General features: G+C 35.4%; 1 protein-coding gene and 1 long non-coding RNA gene across 6 annotated transcripts in view; one reads left to right on the forward strand and one right to left on the reverse strand.

Annotated features, from left to right (window-relative positions):
• The window catches only part of dntt (deoxynucleotidyltransferase, terminal), a 394,622-nt gene that overhangs the window by 292,773 nt on the left and 82,799 nt on the right, over positions 1-19,050 (forward strand).
• LOC148679614 (uncharacterized) lies at positions 1,900-17,646 on the reverse strand. The gene is made up of 3 exons (XR_015944949.1): positions 16,971-17,646; positions 4,258-5,095; positions 1,900-3,958 (listed from the first exon to the last, which is right to left on the reverse strand). It is a non-coding gene; the product is annotated as an uncharacterized LOC148679614 (long non-coding RNA).

Consider the following 19,050-nt stretch of genomic DNA (forward strand, 5'->3'; position numbering starts at 1 on the left):
GGGCATTTGAGTATCAGTAGACTGTCTGCTTAATATCTGCTGACGCTGCTCCTTTATCAGACATTTAACTGACTATAAGAAACTTTGCACGTACATGTCAACGCTTACCCCAGCCTAAACATCTACTTATAATCATATGAGAATTAGTTGATGTGTAGACGCAATGTAACTTAAATTCAACAAATGGACCATCAACATAAAGTGATACCACTTTTTCTTATAGAGGGCCAAAAACTAAACTTGATTGTGGCTAGTGGGCTGAAGGCAAATATAGATGGGATAATTTACCATGGGTAATGTCCTCATTTCTTTAATAATGTTGAAAAATGACTAGAAAACACTGCTTTATATTAACTTATACAGTATTATTGTTACATTTTATTATGCACTTATTACAAAACAAACCAAACAATCTAATTTATAACAGATTTACACTGTAGCTTTCGTCATCTCGCTGTCCTTCTGTCTCTTATAGTTCATGCAAGTGGACTGAGCAAAGGGGATAGGTTCTTTAAAAGGGAGCTATTCTGCTCTTTTATAAGGGGTTTAAACACAATTATGTTTGAGCAGAGTGTGAATATATCCAGCCTCTAATGATAAACATGAATCAATTGTGTTTTTAATAATCACAACAGTCTGCAGGAACACTTTGATTGACATTCTCCATTTGTACGTGTCATCATGGGGGGAAGCTCCGTCCATTAGTGACCATCTCTCCCTCATTAGCATAAACAGCAGCCCTGAGTGAGAAGCAGCCGCCTGTCCATTAGCCATTAGAGCAGGAGTGGCCAAACTTTTTTAGGGTGCTTTCACACCTACACTTTTGTTTGGGAACGTGTCTCGTTTGCCCAGTTAGCGCGGTTCGTTTGGCCTATGTGAACAGGGCAATCGCGCTTTGTTCCACGCCAAAGTAATCGCTCCGAGACCGCTTGAATGAGGTGGTCTCGGCTCGTTTGAAACGAACCCCGGAGTGGTTCGATTGCAGTGAGAAAGCGATCCGATCCGAGCGCGGTTACATCAGTGTTTATGGATATGTATTAGGCTTACGGCTATATGAAGAGAGAATTATGAGTATGGCGGGAAGTTTCGCGAGTCTCCGGATGCCCGCAAATGAGTGATGATCTCCCGGTAATCTCGCGTCTCCCTCCCGTTCCTCAAATAGGCATCGTCGCGCACCCTTCTCACCCCTCTCCACCGCATCTCTCCTCAGACACATCGCGCGCACCCTGTCAATCACCACCAAACCACCACCTCTCCTGACAGCTGAGCGGGACTCTGCAAAATAAACCCTGACACTCTGACCAATGTGAGGAGAGTTTACTCGCACGTGACTTGTTTTAGCTCTTTTGGTCCGATTAGAAACTTTGCAGTGTGAAAGCGAACCGCTCCAAGAGCAAAGAGCAACAATGTAACAATTATAATCTCTGTTTCAGAACAACTGAATCGATTCACATGTGTGAACACACCCTCAGTAACGTTTAGATGGGCATTTGAGTATCAGTAGACTGTCTGCTTAATATCTGCTGACGCTGCTCCTTTATCAGACATTTAACTGACTATAAGAAACTTTGCACGTACATGTCAACGCTTACCCCAGCCTAAACATCTACTTATAATCATATGAGAATTAGTTGATGTGTAGACGCAATGTAACTTAAATTCAACAAATGGACCATCAACATAAAGTGATACCACTTTTTCTTATAGAGGGCCAAAAACTAAACTTGATTGTGGCTAGTGGGCTGAAGGCAAGTATAGATGGGGTAATTTACCATGGGTAATGTCCTCATTTCTTTAATAATGTTGAAAAATGACTAGAAAACACTGCTTTATATTAACTTATACAGTATTATTGTTACATTTTATTATGCACTTATTACAGTAAAAACAAAACAATCTAATTTATAACAGATTTACACTGTAGCTTTCGTCATCTCGCTGTCCTTCTGTCTCCTATAGTTCATGCAAGTGGACTGAGCAAAGGGGATAGTTTCTTTAAAAGGGAGCTATTTTGCTCTTTTATAAGGGTTTAAACACAAGTGTGTTTGAGCAGAGTGTGAATATATCCAGCCTCTAATGATAAACATGAATCAATTGTGTTTTTAATAATCACAACAGTCTGCAGGAACACTTTGATTGACATTCTCCATTTGTATGTGTCATCATAGGGGGAAAGCCCCGTCCATTAGTGACCATCTCTCCCTCATTAGCATAAACAGCAGCCCTGAGTGAGAAGCAGCCGCCTGTCCATTAGCCATTACAGTAGGAATATCCAAACAATCCCTCATTTAATAAAACCTTCGTTTTTATACATACGTCACCATAAATTTTAAATGTTACCAATTACGTACTTTATAAATGAGCAATATCACATGAGTAGCAGTGTAATATGGCTGTATATCGGCACTAGTTGGAGGCGTGCGTTGGCTTAGTGTCCCACCAGAGCCTCGGCTGAGTCAGTTGGCGTTTCTGTGTGGAGTTTGCATGTTCTCCCAGCGTTCGTGTGGGTTTTCTCCGGGTGCTCCGGTTTCCCCATCAGTCCAAAGACATGCGGTACAGGTGAATTGGGTAGGCTAAATTGTCCAGACTGTGAATGAGTGTGTATGGATGTTTTCCAGTTATGGGTTGCAGCTGGAAGGGTCCTCAAATGGTTTAGATCTTACCTTGAAGGAAGAGGTTACCTTGTCAGTATAGGTGACCATAGGTCAAGATGGCCACCCATGACATGTGGAGTCCCACAAGGCTCGATTCTGGCACCTCTCCTGTTCAGCCTTTACATGCTCCCTCTGTGCCGGATCTGAATCCCAACTGTTGTATAAATGCAAAAAAAACAACTCAATAAAATTTGTATTTATAACATATTTAAAAACAACTATACTTGACCAAAGTGCTTAACAATGCCAGATAATGTACATAAATACGCTACAAACATGCCTTTTTTTCTTAGATTTGTTGTTGTGCAGAGTAAGAGACAGCAGCAGATGCTTGACTTCAGCAAACAGGAGTCAAACGCACAGTAAAGTGTTGTTAAAGTGATGGACAGTGTGAGGCTCCTCTGAAAACAGTCTCTTCTTCATCTCTGAACTCGCTGTCGTGGCCTTTCAGTTCATTTGCATGATCTTGTCAAAAGCCCACTTCACACGAGACGAAAAAAAGACACGTCCTGCCACTCCCGCTGTCAAAAAATCTCTATTTTAAGATGTTTATGTGAAGCGGAAGGGCAGAGAGCATGTCGAGCGTTTGAGAATCTATTCATACAAATAAATGAGGCTTTCGGGTTTTGTTCGAAAGCGACGAATACTGCAGATCTCAAGGTTATACACATACAAAGTGGATCCGACTCCAGACTGACTGCATGAAATCTGTATTTTTTTTATTGGAGAAGTTGACTAAACTTGATCAATTCTGATACAATTAAGTCTAAACTTATCCTATGCAAATATAGACTTATACAGGAGTATTGTTTATAATATGGCATATAGTATACTATAGTGAGGCTATAAAAACATCTGTAACTTTTACAATAATGATGTATTAGTTTAGTTGCGGCTGGAAGGGCATCCGCTGTGTACAACATATGCTGGATAAGGTGGTGGGTCATTCCGCTGTGGCGACCCAGGGTTAATAAAGAGACTAAGTCGAAAAGAAAATGAATAAATGAATGAATATATTAGTTAAAGTTGGTTAATGTATTTAACAAACACTGAAAAATGCCTTTATTACAGTATTCATTGATTCATTAAGACCGTAAACACTGAAAAATGCATTTATTACAGTATTTATTGATTTATTGAGACCTTAAACACTGAAAAATGCATTTATTACAGCATTTATTGATTTATTGAGACCTTAAACACTGAAAAATGCATTTATTACAGTATTCATTGATTCATTGAGACCTTAAACACTGAAAAATGCATTTATTACAGTATTTATTGATTTATTGAGACCTTAAACACTGAAAAATGCATTTATTACAGCATTTATTGATTTATTGAGACCTTAAACACTGAAAAATGCATTTATTACAGTATTCATTGATTTATTGAGACCTTAAACACTGAAAAATGCATTTATTACAGTATTAATTGATTCATTAAGACCTTAAACACTGAAAAATGCATTTATTACAGTATTAATTGATTCATTAAGACCTTAAACACTGAAAAATGCATTTATTACAGTATTTATTGAGACCTTAAACACTGAAAAATGCATTTATTACAGTATTTATTGATTCACTGAGACCTTAAACACTGAAAAATGCATTTATTACAGTATTTATTGATTTATTGAGACCTTAAACACTGAAAAATGCATTTATTATAGTATTTATTGATTTATTGAGACCTTAAACACTGAAAAATGCATTTATTACAGTATTTATTGATTTATTGAGACCTTAAACACTGAAAAATGCATTTATTACATTATTTATTGATTTATTGACACTTTACAACACTGAAAAATACATTTATTACAGTATTTATTGACGTGAGACCTTAAACACTAAAATATAAATTTACTACAGTGTTTATTGATTTAATGACACTTTACGACACCAAAAAATGCATTTATTACAATATTATTTGATTTATTGACACTTGACAACACTGAAAAATGCATTTATTAAAGTATTTATTGATTTATTAACACTTTACTACACTGAAAAGTACATTTATTGCAGTGTTTATTGATTTATTGACACTTTACAACACTGAAAAGTATGTTTATTACAGTATTTATTGATTTATTAACACTTTACAGCACTGAAAAATGCATTTATTACAGTATTTATTGACAATTTACAGCACTGAAAAATGCATTTATTACAGTATTTATTGACACTTTACAGCACTGAAAAATGCATATATTACTGTATTTATTAACACTTGACAACACTGAAAAATGCATTTATTACAGTATTCATTGATTTATTGACACTTGACAACACTGAAAAATGCATTTATTACAGTATTTATTGATTTATTGAGACCTTAAACACTGAAAAAAAATATTACAGTATTTATTGTTTAATTAACACTTTACTACACTGAAAAGTATATTTATTACAGCATTTATTGATTTATTGACACTACAATAAGTTTATACTGACAGTTGATGTATTTAACATTGGAAATTATTGACACTACAATAAGATTGTACTAGTTAAGTTAGTTAATGTGTTTAACATACAATTAAAAATAAATGTATGATAATATTTGATTCACAGTAAAAGTACTTTTGTAGTCAGTCAGTTTATGAATTTAATTAAACTATTAACAGTAATATTAATATTAATTAGTTGCATGTGCTTACTACAGTATATGGTGGGGGTTAGACTTTGTGTTTAAGGTTTGTTAGATGTAATTATGCATAATTAATGATGGTTGCAATAGTAAGTGCATGGAGCGTTGGTAAAAATGTCATAAATCAAAATGGTATCAAATATGTACTTTATTAATGAACTTTAGGGCCACCGAGAATCTTAAAGCTCGGTTTAACATCTCATCCGAAAGACTGCTGCCCTCACTGACACTATAGTGTCCCCTTCACTATACTGGGGTATTAGGACTCACATAGACCACACGTTGAGCGCCCCCTGCTGGCCTCACAAACACTACTTCCATCAGTTCAATTAGCATCAAATATGATACTCTGGACTTTCCAGATGTATTTTTGTGCTTCAGCGCACCATCTGTCAGATCATTTCGAGTTTTCTGGTCATTGATGTGCACGTAAATGATGTCTGAAGGTGAGCGTATGCTTTATATCCGTCACTCTCAGTCTGGCACACTCATCAGTTTGTTGTCATTTCTGAAGGTCAGTGTCTCGATCCGCTAAAGTTGTCCTCGTAATGGAGTCTGTGTCCCGCTCTTACGCCCTGAAGCCCCATTAAAACTCTAATCCAGCTAATGAAGATCAATGAAGTATCTCCGTTTGCACACTCGGTTGAGTAGCACTTGTGTGTCCTGCAAGTCATTTCTTCTTCTTATGTTTAATTAAGTGAAAGAACATTTGCCTTCGCCTGCGCTCAGATCATAATGGGGCTTTTACCATGGCACAACTGCTCCAGTTCACTTGCAATTCGCATTTGGATTGTGATTGTATTTCTGGCACACACACACACACACACACACACACACACACACACACACACACACACACACACACACATGTACAGATATCTTTATGGGGACTTCTAATAGAGGTGATGATGTACAGGCTTGATATTCTCTCATACTGAACTCAACCCTCACAGAGAACAATCTGCATCTTTATATTTTAGAAATACTTAATTCTGTGTGGTTTTTGGGCTGTTTTTCTCATGGAGACCAAAAGAACCCAGCAAAAAAAGAAAAAAAAAACTTAAAAAGTAAACTTACTGGTTTTTCTATACTTGTGGGAACATTTGGTCCCATGACGTGATGGATACAAGATACAGTACACACACACACATGCACACAGACACTCACAAGCATGCATATACAAACACACAGGCATTGCCGTACTGCATTGTGGATCCGGAAGCGTCAGCCAATCAGATCGCTGTATGCAAATAAACCAGCTCGACAGTGGCCTATTGCTGACTGAATTTCATTGGCTGACGCTACTATGACGATTGCGTCAGCCCCAACTTCAGACACGCCTTCAGTCAGGCGTTGATGCTGAAGCCCCGTGTGAATAGGGCGTCAGCAGAGGTGTGCGGTGCGGCACCAGGCGAAACTATAAATAGGGCTTCAGGCTTTTGTGGCCTTATTTATGTTATCATAAATTCATTCATTCATTTTCTTGTCGGCTTAGTGCCTCTATTAATCCGGGGTCGCCACAGTGGAATGAACCTCCAACTTATCCAGCACGTTTTTACGCAGCTGATGCCCTTCCAGCTGCAACCCATCTTTGGGAAGCACACACTCATTCACACACACTCATACACTACGGACTATTTAGCCTACCCAATTCACCAGTGGACTGTGGTGGAAACCGGAGCACCAGGAAGAAACCCACGCCAACGCATAGAGAACATGCAAACTCCACACAGAAAGTCCAACTGACCCAGCCGAGGCTTGAACCAGTGACCTTCTTGCTGTGAAGTAACAGCACTACCTACTGCGCCACTGCGTCGCCTTTTATCACATAATATTGTGCCTATTTTATTATTATTATTATTATTATTATTATTATTGTACAATGCAGTATCTCTGGCACAAAGCATTTCCACACTTGGTCGAATCCCTCTTTTGTGTCCTGCAAGTCATTCCTTATGTTTAATTAGGTGAAAGAACATTTGCCTTTGCCGGTGTTGAGATGATAATGGTGCTTTTATCACGGCCCAAGTGCTCTACCCAGCGGGCACCCTGATGTCAAACCAACATCAAAATACAACATCATGAAGCATTTTAAAGTCACAGCAACAATGCAAATCAGTTTGATGACAATCATCTACATATATGTCAAAATGACATCAAATAATCATGTAAAGGCCCGTGCACACCGACGCATTTTTTGCTCATGTTTTCCATCATCGTTTAACTCCTTGTGACTATATAAAGAGCGTCAATGTGATCGTGCACACCAACAGGCAAAACGCCAGGCGCAAAAGCGTCATGCTTGTTTTTTTTTAACTGACGCGCCGCGTTAACCTTCTCCACCAATCAGGTTGGCACTTTTGCTCATGTGCACAGAGCTGCTGAAGTTACAGTCTACAGCACTTGGAGGCGCTCAAGCGCAAAACTGTCAATGCGAGCACACATTGAAGAAGATGCCCAGAGGCGATGTGAACATGGAGCTTCTTATTGCACTGGTGAACAATAATCATTTCTTCATCGCTGCTACTTGAACCATCTATGCTTGTTCGAGTCACTAGTAACTTTAACAACAAGCTTGTGAACTTCCTCTCTTCCTCTTCTTCTGTGTTACAAGCGGGTGTCAGAAGCTTATAGTTGTGTAGCGCCATCTAACGTCAAGGAGGGATTTTTGCGCCAGTGAAAAGCGCTTGGGTTTGAATGCGGAAAAACGTCTCGTCAACGCTGACGATAAACACAAACGAAAAGCGTCCCGGTGTGTACGAGCTTTATCATGGGGATCAAAAAACTTGTCAAAATAGAATACAGCACTCTCCTTTAAAAAATTATATTATTTATTTATTTTTTAAAACACAATTAGATGTAAATTTGATGTTTCAAATCAAGTATATTTGTGGGCTTTCAGATGAATACAACATTTCTTATATTATAATAGTTGTTCTCATTATTTTGGTGGTCAAAAAAGCATCAATGTGTGGATGTCAAATGGACGTCAAGGTTTTGACATCAGATAGACGTGCATATTTTTGTGTTTTTGACATGGTTTCAGATGTTGTTTTGACATCAAGGTGATTTACATGCATTCTAGGGACATTGGCATTGATATTTTGGTGGTCAGAAAAGCATCAATGTGTGGATGTCAAATAGATGTCAAGGTTTTAACATTAAATGGACTTGCATTTTTGGATGTTGTTTTTAGGGTTGTACTTATCAGGCTGGTTTACATGCATTATAGGGATACAAAAACAATATAAATCTGTAATTGAAGCTTTCACATGAAGCAAAATTATAGAATTAAACTATTGTTGTGGTCAAAAGAGCATCAGTGTTGACATGTGAAATGGACGTCAAGGTTTTGACATCAAATTGATTTGCATTTTTGACATGTTTTTGATGTTGTTTTGAGATCAAGGTAATTTATTGGCAATGTAGGCATATAGAATCATGTACATTTGTCATTTATAGGCTTTTAGATGAATACAATGTTTCTTATAATAGTTTTTGTGTTGTAATTTTGGTGGTCAAAATATCATCAATGTGTGGATGTTAAAATGACGTCAAGCTTTTGATATTAGATTTATTGCCATTTTTAATGTGTTTTTGATGTCATTTTGACCTTAGACTGGTTAACATGCATTGTAGGGACACAGAATCCAGTGTAAATTTGTAATTAAAGCTTTTGGATGAATACAATGTTTCTTATGTTACAATAGTTTTTGTCATTATTTTGGTGGTCAAAAAAGCATCACTGTGTGGATGTCAAATGGGGGTCAAGGTTTTGACATCAGATAGACATGCATAGTTCTGTGTTTGACATGGTTTCAGATGTTGTTTTGACATCAAGCTGATTTACGTGCATTCTAGGGACATTGGCATTGGCATTTTGGTGGTCAGAAAAGCATCAATGTGTGGATGTCAAATAGATGTCAAGGTTTTAACATTAAATGGACTTGCATTTTTGATGTTGTTTTTAGGGTTGTACTTATCAGGCTGGTTTACATGCATTATAGGGATACAAAAACAATGTAAATCTGTAATTGAAGCTTTCACATGAAGCAGAATTATAGAATTAAACTATTGTTGTGGTCAAAAGAGCATCAGTGTTGGGATGTGAAATGGACGTCAAGGTTTTGACATCAAATTGATTTGCATTTTTGACGTGTTTTTGATGTTGTTTTGAGATCAAGGTAATTTACTGGCATTGTAGGCATATAGAATCATGTAAATTTGTCATTTGTAGGCTTTTAGATGAATACAATGTTTCTTATAATAGTTTTTGTGTTGTAATTTTGGTGGTCAAAATATCATCAATGTGCGGATGTTAAATTGACGTCAAGCTTTTGATATTAGATTTATTGCCATTTTTAATGTGTTTTTGATGTCATTTTGACATCAGACTGGTTAACATGCATTGTAGGGACACAGAATCCAGTGTAAATTTGTAATTAAAGCTTTTGGATGAATACAATGTTTCTTATGTTACATTAGTTTTTGTCATTATTTTGGTGGTCAAAAAAGCATCAATATGTGGATGTCAAATGGGGGTCAAGGTTTTGACATCAGATAGATGTGCATAGTTCTGTGTTTGACATGGTTTCGAATGTTGTTTTGACATCAAGCTGATTTACGTGCATTCCAGGGACATTGGCATTGACATTTTGGTGGTCAGAAAAGCATCAATGTGTGGATGTTAAATAGATGTCAAGGTTTTAACATTAAATGGACTTGCATTTTTGACGTGTTTTTGATGTTGTTTTGAGATGAAGGTAATTTACTGGCAATGTAGGCATACAGAAAATGTAAATTTGTCATTTGTGGGCTTTCAGATGAAAACAATGTTTCTTATGTTATATTTTTTGTGTTGTTATTTTGGTGGTCAAAAAAGCATCAATGTGTGGATGTCAAATGGACGTCAAGGTTTTGACATCAGATAGACGTGCATATTTTTGTGTTTTTGACATGGTTTCGGATGTTGTTTGACATCAAGGTGTTTTACATGCATTCTAGGGACATTGGCATTGACATTTTGATGGTCAGAAAAGTATCAGTGTTTGGATGTTAAATAGATGTCAAGGTTTTAACATTAACTTGACTTGCATTTTTGGATGTTGTTTTTAGGGTTGTACTTATCAGGCTGTTTTACATGCATTATAGGGATACAAAAACAATGTAAATCTGTAATTGAAGCTTTCACATGAAGCAAAATTATAGTATTAAACTATTTTTGTGGTCAAAAGAGCATCAGTGTTGGGATGTGAAATGGACGTCAAGGTCTTGACATCAAATTGATTTGCATTTTTGACGTGTTTTTGATGTTGTTTTGAGATCAAGGTAATTTATTGGCAATGTAGGCATATAGAATCATGTAAATTTGTCATCATGACAATGTTTCTTATATTATAATAGTTTTTGTGTTGTTATTTTGGTGGTCAAAATATCATCAATGTGTGGATGTTAAATTGACGTCAAGCTGTTGATATTAGATTTATTGCCATTTTTAATGTGTTTTTGCTGTCATTTTGACATCAGACTGGTTAACATGCATTGTAGGGACACAGAATCCAGTGTAAATTTGTAATTAAAGCTTTTGGATGAATACAATTCTTATGTTACAATAGTTTTTGTCATTATTTTGGTGTTCAAAAAAACATCAATGTGTGGATGTCAAATGGGGGTCAAGGTTTTGACATCAGATAGACGTGCACAGTTCTGTGTTTGACATGGTTTTGAATGTTGTTTTGACATCAAGCTGATTTACGTGCTTTCTAGGGACATTGGCATTGACATTTTGGTGGTCAGAAAAGCATCAATGTGTGGATGTTAAATAGATGTCAAGGTTTTAACATTAAATTGATTTGCATTTTTGACGTGTTTTTGATGTTGTTTTGAGATGAAGGTAATTTACTGGCAATGTAGGCATATAGAATCATGTAAATTTGTCATTTGTGGGCTTTCAGATGAATACAATGTTTCTTATGTTATATTTTTTGTGTTGTTATTTTGGTGGTCAAAAAAGCATCAATGTGTGGATGTCAAATGGACGTCAAGGTTTTGACATCAGATAGACGTGCATATTTTTGTGTTTTTGACATGGTTTCGGATGTTGTTTGACATCAAGGTGTTTTACATGCATTCTAGGGACATTGGCATTGACATTTTGATGGTCAGAAAAGTATCAGTGTTTGGATGTTAAATAGATGTCGAGGTTTTAACATTAAATGGACTTGCATTTTTAGATGTTGTTTTTAGGGTTGTACTTATCAGGCTGTTTTACATGCATTATAGGGATACAAAAACAATGTAAATCTGCAATTGAAGCTTTCACATGAAGCAAAATTATAGAATTAAACTATTTTTGTGGTCAAAAGAGCATCAGTGTTGGGATGTGAAATGGACGTCAAGGTCTTGACATCAAATTGATTTGCATTTTTGACGTGTTTTTGATGTTGTTTTGAGATCAAGGTAATTTACTGGCAATGTAGGCATATAGAATCATGTAATTTGTCATTTGTAGGCTTTTAGATGAATACAACATTTCTTATATTATAATAGTTTTTGTGTTGTTATTTTGGTGGTCAATTATCATCAATGTGTGGATGTTAAATTGACGTCAAGCTTTTGATATTAGATTTATTGCCATTTTTAATGTGTTTTTGATGTCATTTTGACATCAGACTGGTTAACATGCATTGTAGGGACACATAATCCAGTGTAAATTTGTAATGAAAGCTTTTGGATGAATACAATGTTTCTTATGTTGCAATAGTTTTTGTCATTATTTTGGTGGTCAAAAAAGCATCAATGTGTGGATGTCAAATGGGGGTCAAGGTTTTGACATCAGATAGATGTGCATAGTTCTGTGTTTGACATGGTTTCGAATGTTGTTTTGACATCAAGCTGATTTACGTGCATTCCAGGGACATTGGCATTGACATTTTGGTGGTCAGAAAAGCATCAATGTGTGGATGTCAAATAGATGTCAAGGTTTTAACATTAAATTGATTTGCATTTTTGACGTGTTTTTGATGTTGTTTTGAGATCAAGGTAATTTACTGGCAATGTAGGCATATAGAAAATGTAGATTTGTCATTTGTGGGCTTTCAGATGAAAACAATGTTTCTTATGTTATATTTTTTGTGTTGTTATTTTGGTGGTCAAAAAAGCATCAATGTGTGGATGTTAAATGGATGTCAAGGTTTTGACATCAGATAGACGTGCATATTTTTGTGTTTTTGACATGGTTTCGGATGTTGTTAGACATCAAGGTGTTTTACATGCATTCTAGGGACATTGGCATTGACATTTTGGTGGTCAGAAAAGTATCAGTGTTTGGATGTTAAATAGATGTCAAGGTTTTAATATTAAATGGACTTGCATTTTTGGATGTTGTTTTTAGGGTTGTACTTATCAGGCTGGTTTTCATGCATTATAGGGATACAAAAACAATGTAAATCTGTAATTGAAGCTTTCACATGAAGCAAAATTATAGAATTAAACTATTGTTGAGGTCAAAAGAGCATCAGTGTTGACATGTGAAATGGACGTCAAGGTTTTGACATCAAATTGATTTGCATTTTTGACATGTTTTTGATGTTGTTTTGAGATCAAGGTAATTTATTGGCAATGTAGGCATACAGAATCATGTACATTTGTCATTTGTAGGCTTTTAGATGAATACAATGTTTCTTATAATAGTTTTTGTGTTGTAATTTTGGTGGTCAAAATATCATCAATGTGCGGATGTTAAATTGACGTCAAGCTTTTGATATTAGATTTATTGCCATTTTTAATGTGTTTTTGATGTCATTTTGACCTTAGACTGGTTAACATGGATTGTAGGGACACAGAATCCAGTGTAAATTTGTAATTAAAGCTTTTGGATGAATACAATGTTTCTTATGTTACAATAGTTTTTGTCATTATTTTGGTGGTCAAAAAAGCATCACTGTGTGGATGTCAAATGGGGGTCAAGGTTTTGACATCAGATAGACGTGCATAGTTCTGTGTTTGACATGGTTTCAGATGTTGTTTTAACATCAAGCTGATTTACGTGCATTCTAGGGACATTGGCATTGGCATTTTGGTGGTCAGAAAAGCATCAATGTGTGGATGTCAAATAGATGTCAAGGTTTTAACATTAAATGGACTTGCATTTTTGATGTTGTTTTTAGGGTTGTACTTATCAGGCTGGTTTACATGCATTATAGGGATACAAAAACAATGTAAATCTGTAATTGAAGCTTTCACATGAAGCAGAATTATAGAATTAAACTATTGTTGTGGTCAAAAGAGCATCAGTGTTGGGATGTGAAATGGACGTCAAGGTTTTGACATCAAATTGATTTGCATTTTTGACGTGTTTTTGATGTTGTTTTGAGATCAAGGTAATTTATTGGCAATGTAGGCATATAGAATCATGTACATTTGTCATTTGTAGGCTTTCAGATGAATACAACATTTCTTATATTATAATAGTTGTTGTCATTATTTTGGTGGTCAAAAAAGCATCAATGTGTGGATGTGAAATGAACGTCAAGGTTTTGATATTAAATGTATTGCCATTTTTAATGTGTTTTTGATGTAATTTTGACATCAGACTGGTTTACATGCATTGTAGGGACACAAAATCCAGCGTAAATCTGTAATTTATAGGCTTTCAAAACAGCGTTCCTTTTATTTAATACTTTGTCGTTTTTTGTATAGTCAAAAGAGCATCAATGTATGGATGTCAAATGGACATCAAAGGTTTGACTTAAAAACAATGATCATGTTTTATGTGTTCTTTGACACTGTTCTGACGACAAGATAGTTTACAAGCACTGCAGGGACATTGACATTGTTATTTTAATGGTAAAAAAGCATACATTTTTGGATGTAAAATAGACATCAAGGTTTTGACATCAAATTGATTTGCATTTTTAATGTGTTTTTTGACTTGCTTTCTGATGTTGTTTTAACATCAAGGTAATGCATTTAGAGTCATTGACATTGCCAGTGTTAGTTTGTTGGTCAAAATGCATCAATTGTGGATGTCAAATAGACATCAAGGTTTTGACATCAAATACATTTGCATTTTTTGCATGTTTTTCTGTTGTTTTAACATCAAGCTGGTGAACATGCATTGTAGGGAAACAAAATCAAATGTACATTTGTAGTTGAAGCTTTCAGATGAATACAAATTTTCTTATAATAGTATTTGTGTTGTTATTTTGGTGGTTTAATAAGTTTTTATGTGTGGATGTCAAATAGACGTCAAGGTTTTGACATTAAATTGATTTTGCAGTTTTTTAAGTGTTGTCATTTTGACATAAAGCTGGTTTACATGCATTGTAGGGACACAAAAGCCAGTTTGAACTTGTCATTTGTAAGCTTTCAGATAGATGAAACGTTATGATTCTTTTTTGGTGTTATTTTGGTGGTCAAACGAGCATCCGTGTGTTGATATCAAGTGGATGTCAAGGTTTTGACATTGAATACATTTGCATTTTTTACATGTTTTTTTGATGTATTTTTGACATCAAGGTGCCCACTGGGTAGTTGAGCATTTGTATCGTGTTGGATTTCTGCCGCCTCCGTCTGCAGTTTTCTGAAGGATGAATGTGTTTGGTCTTGTTTGTGATAAATGAGCGTGGTGTTTTTGGCAGGACCAGCTAATCATCCAGCGTCTGCAGTTGACAAGGTTACTCCGAGATCCTGCGATCGCCAACTTTAGTTCATGATCTCCTCTATGGGCGGGGATGGCTTTGTCACATTACAGAATGATTAAGGGAAGGTAATAACGGAACATGCTCAAATTATACCAATTACATCCCAGCACTTATGCAAATTCATCCAGTGCCTCGCTGAAGACGAATCGGCTTCCATAAGATGGTAATTAGCGGCTAACAAGTTTGAATTGCACAGTAATGTTTCTTGGCATGTGATCGTGGACTGAGGAAAAAAAAATCCTGGAGGAAATTCAGTGAATCAATATGATACTATTAATGTGACCAATAGTGTTTTACATTAGATTTAGTTTAGCATTTATTTTTAATTATTTTTCACATATTTACCAAGTGATGTTTAACAGAGCAAGGACATTTTTCACCATATTTCTGGAATTAACGAACAAACAAAATAAAATAAAATAAAATAAAATAAAATAAAATTTAAATTAAATTAAATTAAATTAAATTAAATTAAATTAAATTAAATTAAATTAAATTAAATTAAATTAAATTAAATTAAATTAAATTAAATTAAAATAAAATAAAATAAAATAAAATAAAATAAAATAAAATAAAATAATTTAAATTAAAATAAATTCAAACAATAATTTATATAAATTAAAACAATTAATTTATATAAAATGAAATAATTAATTAAAATAAATAAATAAATAAATAAATAAACTTCTCTTGATGTGGAGGAGCAACGGCTCTACTACGAGTTCCTCCTGGGTGACAGAGCTTTTTACTTTTTCTATAAAGGTGTGCCCTGCCACCCTGCGAATGAAGCTGGTTGTCTGTGAAAATCCCAAATCAGCAGTTTCTGAAATACTCAGATCAGCCCGTCTGGCAGCAACAACCATGCCACGTTCAAAGTCACTTATATCCACTTTCTCCCCCATTCTGATGCTCGCTTTGAACTGCAGCAGATCATCTCGACCATGCTACATGCTAAATGCATTGAGCTGCTGCCATGTTACTGGCTGATTAGAAATTTGCGTTAGCAAGCAGTTGGGCAGGTGTACCTAATAAAGTGGCCAGTGAATATATACTGTATTATGTTGTCAGCATGTCATCTTAGTGTGATTTTGAACACATTTTAGTGCATGTTTACAAGATCTAGCTCATTTTGTCAGGGCATTGTTTAGTAAATCTGACCAAATTAAGGCAGTGATTTCAGTGTTGTTGAGTTTTTAAGGCCTGCTGTTTAGTGTGTAGATTGTTGAGATTGGTTAAACCCTGCTGCTTTGTGTATTTTCCTCTTTGCTTGTTAGCATTGAGGTCATATCTATGCCTTCTAGCTCATTCCGTATCCAATATGTGCATTTAAAGCTGACAATACTGATGTCTTGTTTTTAGCATGGGACATTGTGAATGCGATAAAGGGCGAAAAACAATTTCCTGTTTCAATGCATCAGAAAGGAAAGTGTTTGCGAGGTGTTTTTGTGAATGTCTCATTACATCAGATAATAACATATTAAAGCAGATGTCATTTCATTTAAAGAAAGATGCACAACATAGTGCACAGATTCAGTGTTACAGTTGATAGAATCAGTTCACTTTATTATTAGTTTTTGTTATTTATTATTACAGTCGTTTGTCTTTTTCCAGTGTTTTTACACACTGTCAACAAACATGCAAAAATATATATGTTATGTTCAAGAATTTGGGGCCAGTAAGGTAAGACTTTTCAAAATGAAATTAGTAATGTAGGTCAATGCAAGTTTATTTATATAGCACATTTTATACATGGTGGTAATTCAAAGTGCTTTACATAAAAACAAGAATAATAGAGAAGTTTTAGAACATAAAAAAAATAGTAATGTGAATGTGCCCAATGTTGGAGCACATCTGATCATTTCTGGAAGCTGATTGAAAAATACATTTATTACAGTATTTATTGATTTCTTGACACATTACATCCACTAAAACTACATTTATTACAGTATTTACCCACACTTTACAACACAGAAAATACATTTATAATAATATTAATTGATTTATTGACACTTTACAACACTGAAAAGTACATTTATTATACTGTTTATTGACACTTTACAGCACTGAGAAGTACATTTATTACAGTGTTTATTGGTTTTTTGACACTTTACAACACTAAAAAGTATATATATTATAGTGCTTATTGATTTATTGACACTTAACAACACTGAAAAATACATTTATTATAGTGCTTATTGATTTATTGACACTTTACAACACTGAAAAGCACATTTAATACAGTATTTATTGATTTATTGACACTTTACAACACTGAAAAATGCATTTATTACAGTATTCATTGATTTATTGACACTTTACAACACTGAAAATGCATTTATTACAGTATTCATTGATTTATTGACACTTTACAACACTGAAAAATGCATTTATTACAGTATTTATTGACTTATTGACACTTTACAACCCTGAAAAGTATATGTATTATAGTGCTTATTGATTTATTGACACTTTACAACACTGAAAGGTATATTTATTACAGTATTTATTGGTTTATTGACATTTTACAACACTGAAAAATGCATTTATTACAGTATTTATTGATTTAGTTGACACCTTACTACACTGAAAAATGCCTTTATTACAGTATTTATTGATTTATTGACACTTTACAATAAGTTTATAATATTTACTGTCAGGGAATGTATTTAACAAACAATGGAAATTACCGACACTTGAAAAAGAGCAGGACATAATAGTGTGATCTGTGAGACGCAGCACAGTGCTCATTCAGTAAAGGCACAGCTAAACATGTGTGTTCAGTCTCGATGTGAACATGTCTAATGTTGGAGCACATCTGATCATTTCTGGCAGCTGATTCCAGCAGCAGGGGGCGCTGTTAGTAGCTGAAGGCTGATTCACCCTGCTCTGACTGAACTCTTGGCCTTTAACTGAAACTGGCCTGTAGTTGCTCAGTAGGGTGTTATTCAGGTTGCTCTTTTTTCCTGAGGGGTTTGAGTAGTTTAATATACAGCAAAAAGTGAAATCTGATACAGGCAAATAGATGCAAATTGCATAAGACATGCACATTCATATTTGGATTTTACATATAGAAAATAGGGCGACATGGTGGCTCAGTGGTTAGCACTGTTGCCTCACAGCAAGAAGGTTGCTAGTTCGAGTCCCAGCTGTGTCAGTTGGCATTTCTGTATGGAGTTTGCATGTTCTCCCTGTGTTGGTGTGTCCCTCCAGGTGCTCCGGTTTCCCCCACAGTCTAAACACATGCGCTATAGGGGAATTGATTAACTAAATTGGCCGTTGTGTATGAATGTGTGTGTGTGAGTGAATGAGTGTGTATGGGTGTTTCCCAGTACTGGGTTGCAGCTGGAAGGGCATCCGCTATGTAGAACATATGCTGGAATAGTTGGCGGTTCATTCCACTGTGGCGATTCTTGATGAAAAATGGACTAAGCTGAAGAAAATTGAATGACAAAAAAACAACAACATTTTTTTAATGTATTTTATTTCAGTTAATATCGATTTTATTTCAAGATAGTAGTTTGGTTTTATTATAACAGCCCTGGAAATCATTTCAGAAATTGTCATAACTAATTTAGACTAATTTAAACATCAGGTTTGGCATCAAGCAACTTGATAGCAACAGCAGAAGGACAGTCAGCACTACAGCATGGCAATGACCCAGAACCCCCTTCATGCTGAAGGTGACTTTAACACAGACAATCAGCGCTCGCACTTTAATTTTACCCCGAAAATTTGAATCTGTCATCAAATGCAATGAGATTCAGGCGTGCTTTAAGTGTGGGAATACTTTCGGGGTCACTGTGTGTGTGTGTGTGTGTGTGCGTGTGTGTGTGTGTGTGTGTGTGTGTGTGTGTGTGTGTGTGTGTGTGTGTGTGTGTGTGTGCGTGCGTGCACGCTTTGTCCTCTACTGTTTGGCTGAAGGTGGACGATAATTAATATGTGTTGTGGGTTTGATGAATGAGGACGTTGGAGGATTTCATCAGCTATAGACAGAACGGTTTCCGACCCCAAAACACCTCCCAAAACACGCTCTGGCT

This window comes from Danio rerio, chromosome 13 (assembly GCF_052040795.2).
Source record: "Danio rerio strain M-AB ecotype USA chromosome 13, GRCz13ab, whole genome shotgun sequence".
In the NCBI taxonomy this organism is placed as follows: domain Eukaryota; kingdom Metazoa; phylum Chordata; class Actinopteri; order Cypriniformes; family Danionidae; genus Danio; species Danio rerio.